Source organism: Centruroides sculpturatus, unplaced genomic scaffold, assembly GCF_000671375.1.
Source record: "Centruroides sculpturatus isolate CEXI.00-Female unplaced genomic scaffold, Cexi_2.0 scaffold680, whole genome shotgun sequence".
Classification (NCBI taxonomy): Eukaryota; Metazoa; Arthropoda; class Arachnida; order Scorpiones; family Buthidae; genus Centruroides; species Centruroides sculpturatus.
The window spans coordinates 372259-380294 of NW_019384843.1; the positions used below are offsets into that span (position 1 = coordinate 372259).

The 8036-nt window shown below is 26.3% G+C and overlaps 1 long non-coding RNA gene across 1 annotated transcript in view; it reads right to left on the bottom strand.

The window, feature by feature from the left end:
• LOC111630350 overlaps positions 1 to 8036 on the bottom strand; it is a 13571-nt gene extending 5535 nt beyond the window's left edge. The window contains exons 1-2 of the long non-coding RNA XR_002757506.1: positions 7586 to 8036; positions 2323 to 2425 (exon numbers count right to left, since the gene is read on the bottom strand). This is a non-coding gene — a long non-coding RNA (uncharacterized LOC111630350). The remainder of the gene's footprint in view (positions 1 to 2322; positions 2426 to 7585) is intronic.

The window sequence follows — 8036 nt, forward strand, 5'->3', positions numbered from 1 at the left end:
CTAATGAAAAAAACATGAGGAAAAAGATCTCTCTTTTTTTTTTTTTTAAAGCTCATTGCCATAGAAGAAATATATATATATATATATATATATAGTGTATAGTTAGAGGTTTCAAAGAGCTGTAACTCGTCCATTAATCTCTAAAGCTAAATAGAGAAAAAGAGAAAAGAAACTCCTGTTGCACAGAAAATACTAGTGTCATTAAGTTTTTTTGTATGGCTCCCAAAAGGGAAAATAAAAATAAATAAACAAATAAACAGTCGTTAAGTTTAAATGAGACATCTCGGAAAGAACGATAAAATCTTCATATTCATATTTCCCATTTAGAAAAAATTTAATTTTTATGAATTATTGGATAACTAGTGGGTTAATGATATACAAGTTCTTTTCAAATATTAATAACGTTATTTCGAGATAATTTTTCCATGTTTTTACCTCCTATTGAATGTCGACTCGTATATACATATATATATTCATTCTATTAGCGTCAAATGTTTATTATTTTACTACTATTGATCACGACATTCAATTTTCATGCAACGTTCATGCAACCATCATCCATCAATCGGCTCCAAACATTATTTGAGTTTAGTTTTGATGTATGACTAACCGTCGCATGCAAAAATTGCTTAAAAATTGAATGCAAACATCAGTTACTTTCTAATAAATTTAAATAATAATAATAACAATAATAGTTTCTGTAAAGATTAGTTTACGATTCTAAGGTATTTTGTACGCTTTGCATATTCTTGCATGGAAAAATATTAAAAGTAGTCAAAAATCTCCTTCTCTCATGGTATAAATCTTGTAATGTCTTAAATATTTAATGACGGAATTTAGTTTACTTGGTATGATTTATGTGAAGAGAGACCGAGTTCATAGAACACGTTCTACCAGGTCACTATTCGTTGAATTTTCGATAAACTTATGCTTTACAGCAAGAAAATTTAATTTAAATAAAATATATTCCAACTAATAACTTAGTTGGGTTTAACTCTATATATTTTTGCGTTAACGACACGAAGAAAAAGGAGAGCAAGAAGAGAGAGAGAGAAAAAAAAAGAAAGGAACAAGATTGTAGAAACTCCAGAAATGCAATTATCGGTCTTTCTCTTAAGAATCGATTTTTGTAAGAAATTCCATTTATTTAATTAAATAAAAATCTTATTTATCAAAAGAAAAATAAAAAATTTTAACGATAAATTTTAAATTTCCTAAAATATTTTAAACACTTCCTACTCTCTGTAAATTAGAACCTTTAAGCTGTTGCGAATTTCTTCAATGAAAGATGGATGTATTTTGAATTGACAGGAATTTCTAATGCCATTTTTCTTTTTTTTTTTTAATACTTTTTCCTTTCGCATCGCTTTGATAATATTAGATTTTATTCTTTTTCCCTCCCTTCTAGTTTTCTAAGAAGTTGTTTATATCTCTTGTTTACCTTTCTCATAATATGTTGAAGTAGACAGTCGAGTATCACTCTTATAAAAGTAAAAGATTATATAGAACAAGAATAAAAATAAAAGCGAGTAATGAAAATTATTAAAATGAAACATAAAAAGATATTTTTGGAAGTCCTATTTAAAAATTTAGAAGATTTTCAAAATGGAGTTTGTATCAAACTCCCACATCTCAACGCCTTAAAAATAGAATCAATTTTTACCCAAGAGCTTTGAAAAAAAAAAAAAAATTCAATTTTTTAGTGAGATACCGTAACATTATTCATAAAAATACATTGACCAAACTATCATCATACTTTGAAACTTTAAAAATTCAACATTCCAAAATTTCTAAAATTGGCCACGACAGAAGTTTCGAAAACGTGGAAATAAATTTAATCATTCGGTACAAAATTTTGTATCTATATATACATTAAAATTTATAACAAAGAAAAACTCGATATAAACTTACGATTGCGGGATTTATTATTATTATTATTTTTGTTTCTATAAATTTTAACCTGGAATCGTAACTTTCTAGCTTCTAAAATCGTTATAATACTTCGATTATTATTAAAATTCCTACGAGAAAATCAATTAATACAACTTTAAGATATTCTTCTTGCCTTTTTCTAGTTGTAAAAATAAAATACAGGTTGAGTCAAAAGTTAATTAACCATTACAGATTAGTTTGATATCTTTACTCAAGTACTAATTACAAATTTATAAATAATAAATTGCATGTAGTTTGCAAATATATATACGGTTAACTGATTTTTGAGCCACCCTGTATAAGGAGCAGAAAGACTGGAAAATTATTTCTTTCTAGCTATAAAGCTAAAACTCCTAACGTTCTATAAATAGAAAACGATTCATCTCTTACCTTTCTCAGCTCTTTAAAGGTTCTACAGCATAATTCGATTCTTAAATAATTATAAGGTCTAACTTGAAGCAAGTTTCTACTTCGAAGATTTAAGTAATTAAGCCTAAGATTTGCAGTAAGATAAAAAAAAAAAAAAAAATTGTAGATTTAATGCGATTCATGCTTAAGGAAGTACTAAATTGAAAATAAACACATTTCCTCCCAAAATTTACCGTAAAATTCTTTGAATAATTGACAGACATTACATTAGTCTAAGAGTAATTTAGAGATAATTCGATACTGTACTAAATCTTATCACTTTTGTAAACAGTTGAAAATGTTTTAAATCATCACCTTCAATTAGGCGCATCTTTGTTTGTTTATTTGATTAAAAATGTTTTTTTTTTATTTGTTTTGTTTTGTCCTTTTAAAACAGATTTAAAAGTACATGAAACAATTTCTCCACAAATGAGATAAATAACTCTCATTTATAAAAGAAATAAACATATTAATATCAATGTTATCTGTGTCAATATTTATTTTAAAATAGTAATTTAATGAAATTTACTATTTAAATAAGTTGTTACTATTGTTTAACATCGGTATCGGGAGATAAAATAAAATCGATATTGATATGCTGGATAAGATAAGCTTAAATAAATAAAATCTAAGTTTATTATTTTTTTTAATTTAAATTAACAAAAATCTGCCACTTGCCAAACATTAGACAATTAAGAATAAAGTCATACATACTCAAACTTCGATTTAGCGCCTCTAAAATTGACACTAAATCGAGTATAGCGCTAAATTGAAGAATGTCAAATAGGGGTTATGTACTGTACTGTACGTATTAATGAGGTATACACTAAAGTTTTGATTAAAAAATCATTTGATTTAATCCAATAATAATTCAGATACCGAAGAGTTTTTTTTTTTTTAATTTAATTTTTATATAGAAGACAAGTTTACGAGTGGCGCTATTTAGGAAGGCGTTACAGCGAGGTTTGACTTATTTACTTTTATATTAAGCTATGAATTAAGTCTAATAGAAACTAACAAACTCTTACTGCCGTATTCACAATCAAGTATCAGGAGTTAGAAGTTAACCAATTGCCGTTCGCTTTACTCTTAGTACGTGTACTCTTACTGGTTAACTTTTAATTCTAGCTCTTAATCCTTGATTGTGAATGCGGGTATTAGTGTTTTATAAGTAGAAAGTGCTTGTATATTAACACATACGCCGACACAAACATAAATTACACACGTTTTTATAACTTAAAAATATATTAAAAGCTTAAAATTATCTTTAGTAAATGAATGATTGATTTGGTAACTAATGATATAGTTAAACTAGTTTGTTTTAGGAAAATTTTGTCTCTAATTCTCCATAGTTAGGCCAGTGTTTTATATTCATACAAGTCTTTTTTCTTTTTTTTTTTTTTAGGTATTGCTAGATGCAGTAAACCCTGCTCAAATATCCTTTCTGTTTATAAAATTACATAAAATTGTAATGAAAAGTTTCCAAATAATAAAGAAACACTAGTAAAAAAAAAGAATAAAAAAAAATTGGAAAAATACATCTGTGACAGTTGTAATATAATAATAAACCCAATATTTGAAAAATTAATGAGCTTTAGAAGATTCGCTAAAATTACTATTTGTAGAGGCAACGTGGAGTAATCTGTCTCCAATAAATTTTTATTAGAGAAGTCCAAGTTCAATAACCTTATCAAGAGTACTTTTGGAGTCTGATGCTTTCTGATGAATAAAAGGTGATGACATTGCATTTCAATTGATGTTAGTTAAGCCCAAAGGAGATGGAACCTATTCACTACTAGGATCAGTCAGGCAATGTAACTTATGAGACCCTCTTTGTTAATGGAATTAACAGAATACCACACTTTTGTTTTTAATATTGCATTTTTTTTTTCCTTCTTCCATTTAAAGTGTCGATTATTTTAGAAAAGTGGAAAATATAATCGATTTTAACTAATATCGAGATGAATTTTACTGAAAATAATTAATTATTTTTTTTTCTAGTTATGTAAGAACTTTCTCGAGTTTCATTATTCTTTACAAAAACTTCTACCCCCCTTGGTCTCAGATGATCGACAGACCGATTACTTCTAAGGCTTTTACCTAAATAAGAAAAGTATATATATATATATATATATGTATACAAATACTTCCTTTCATAAAGGAAGAGATAACAAAGAGCAAAATGCTGAGAACACGATCGATTATTTTCCAACTTAATAAAATTAAGTTAAGGATATAAATTATTAGATAATTTAACTAATTTTTCATACTTTAAAACTCTCTAAATCTGTTTTATAATTAATTAGATGTATAAAAGAGATATTTAATTTTGTAAGAAATTTTAAGCAGTGACTAACTGCTCCGAAATGTATCATTTATTCTCAACAGGATAAATGGAAACTAAATGGGAAGATGTATGCAGAATGAGAGATGATTATAAAAGAAGCTTAATAATTTTATATAGGCTATATTAAATTTAAATCGAATACTTTTTACAGATATACTTTTTTGTATGCCTATTTTATATACCTGTATAACAGAGAATGACGTAAAATTTTCTCTGGTAAAAGAGAGTCGCGAATGGAAAAGGTTTAAGAAGATTTAGAGGTATTATACAGATGCAGATATAAAACAAAAATATCAATAAGGAACAGTAAAATGAGGCCTCAACGAAGGCCCTGCTTTAGAGGTATTATACAGATGAGGATTTAAAAGAAAAATATTAGTAATAAGCAGTAAGATGAGGTTTCAGAGAAGGCAAAGAGTTAATGAGGACCCTCTTTTTCTACCTTATTTTTACAGATATTTTTCTATCTTTTATGGAAAAATTGTATTTTTTGTTAATTCTGTAACGCATTTTTATAAAAATGCATTGAAACAAAGCAGATATACGTCTAGGATAGATACCTAAAAATAACTGCTACTCATCACTCAAGACCATAAATATGAAAAGAAAGACTTTAATGAGTAATTCGCTTATAACTCAATTGGGTCATTTAATTTGATTTCTTAACGATGATTATAATTGCAAGGAGGTTCGTTACTTACTTATTTACTCGTGTGTCTGATATTTATTTTTATATTTCCGATCCATTAATGAGGATTTCTTTTAATTGAAACCACATCTATTCAATTGGAATTTGATTTTTTACATATATTTTCCATGCTATTTTAAACATTTTAATATCCACAGATATATATTTTTCAAACACGTAACTTGTGTATATATATATATATATATATATGTATATATACTAAGTGTATTTATTTAAGAAAATTCAATATTGCAATTGACGACGTTGACGGCTTATTTATTTATTATTATTATTATTATTATATTGATATCAAAATATTTTTTAGTACGCGGGATAGGATTTTAAAAAGGAAAAAATTTTTTATGATATTTCAGATCTGATACATAAAAAGCAATTTTAAATCGGTTCTAAAGTGCCGAAATATATGATACTAAGAAGAAAATTGAATAAGTAATGTAAAACCAAGTGCTTAATGCTCGATTTTTAATTAAATAAAAACAAGAAATTGAAAATTTAATATTGATTTTTTAATGATGATAAAAATTAGATTCTCAGTAATAAATTCTTGCCAAAGAATGTTCTAAACACATCAACAAAAATTACGTGAAGTTAAATGAAAATTTTCAAAAAAATATATTTATTTTTTTTTTGTTTTTAATGCATTATTAGATGGTAAGAGAAATGCAATCTGCACTTTCGCCTTTCTAGTCATTAAGGAGCAAGAATTAGATCTCTATAATCTAATGATGTGAGTTCTTGCTCGATTGTGATTAAGGGTGAATCTTATTCTGTTGTTTCTTGACAATAATGAGTTTCTTTCACTTGTATTACTTGATAAAAACTGACGAAGAAATAAAAGAAAAAAATAAAAAAACTTGTTACAAGTTACACGAGATTTAAATTCTTAAAAGTCCCAACGAAATCATTTCGTTAGGAGTTTGTAAAAATTAAACTGTCCCGGCATTCCTAAGTTAGGACATGTACTTCTTTCAGATCAATAGTCTCCCATGTGACATTGAAAGGCTTCCATGTTATGTTGTTAACATTCTTCTTTCTGAATTTCCTTACGCTTTGAGGCAGATAGAAGACAATGCACAAAGTGTATTTTATAAAAATGTTTGTAAAGGAAAGAATTCGAGTGTGCGAGTGTCGTTGTCAACTCAATAAAGAAGATAGCTACAGGCTTAGAACTAAAATATATAGGTCTTAAAATACATTTTTAACCTTATAATTTTTTTAAAAAAATAAATTTAGTTACCGTATAATCGATATTAACGGGATACAATATCCGTTATTGTTTAAACATGATCAAAAATATTCATTACTATAAATCAATTTATGGATGCATTTATATATCGATTTTTCTTTTTCTTCTCGTAAATATATAATATATTATTGATACCAATTTTATGCGAGTTACAAGCATTTATTCCAATTTAATGAAACTTTCTAGATATGTTCATTTGTACGTGGCATAATTTAAGATGATTCATATCCAATTTTCTTCATCTCCTCGGGAAATTATCAACGATCTTTATTAAGAAAGACCCGCAGCATTTTCTTTATTTTGTTATCATCATTATACTAAGATATTAGAGGAAGCAAATATTATCATTGACGGCACGATGCAAAGTCAAGTAGCATAATAATAACTTTCATTCGCTCGTATATTCTTATATTGTTGAATAATCTACTTTCATTACAATACAGTAATATTATTACTATTTGAGTAAGAAAAACTTTATCAAAAGTTTCACTTTCTTGTAGATTAGACTAGATTCTATTCAGAAACATTCAAGTTTACAGTGTTTTAGTTAAAATTTGGCCCTTTTTTTTGGAGAAAATGTCTATCCAAATTAACCTCCTTAATCTCTTTACGTTTCCCGAATTTTTATTTTGATTAAACATGATCATGCTGATGAAGAAACTTAATTGAAAATCCACTTTTATATTAAAAACAAAACTAATAAGATTTTTTTTTCTAAATATTATTATTAATTTAGGAGTGAAGTTTATGAAAAACTTTCTCTTGTAAGAAAAGCGAATAGTATAGTAAGAATAAAAGTATTTAGAGAGGAGAAAAATAAAATAAAAGAGTATAAAGTTTCATATAATGCGCTGCTTAGTTTATAATGATAAAGTTTTATAGTATATAAATAGATTTAAAAGCAGAAAATGAAGCAAAAGTATCTAAAACGATATCAACTTACCGCCTAATTGTTTTTATTATTATGTTTGTTTTCGTTCTTTTGAAAGAACCATTATCTTTCTCTATATGAGATAATGCCGTTCTTCTTTATAAATAAATAAACAAGTAAAGATTATTACTGTTTCTTGCTGGAGATATTCTTTGATCAATGTATCATAGATCAGCATTGAAACAAGCAGAAAATACTGTTAAAATAACGTTAGAATTTCTACTTTAACACATTTCTTTTAATGTAAATCAAATATGTTTTTAATTAACGGCCTAATTTTGCTGTTTACATCACATAAATTTATGTCAAATTTATTGTTATTGTCAGCCAATCCGAAAATTATTATAATTAAATTAATTATAATTATTTTTTTCACTGTAAAACGTTTCCTATTTACATGTACTTAATCCAATTTTTTTTCATCTTAGTTATGATTATTGTACTACAACAACGACATATCCGC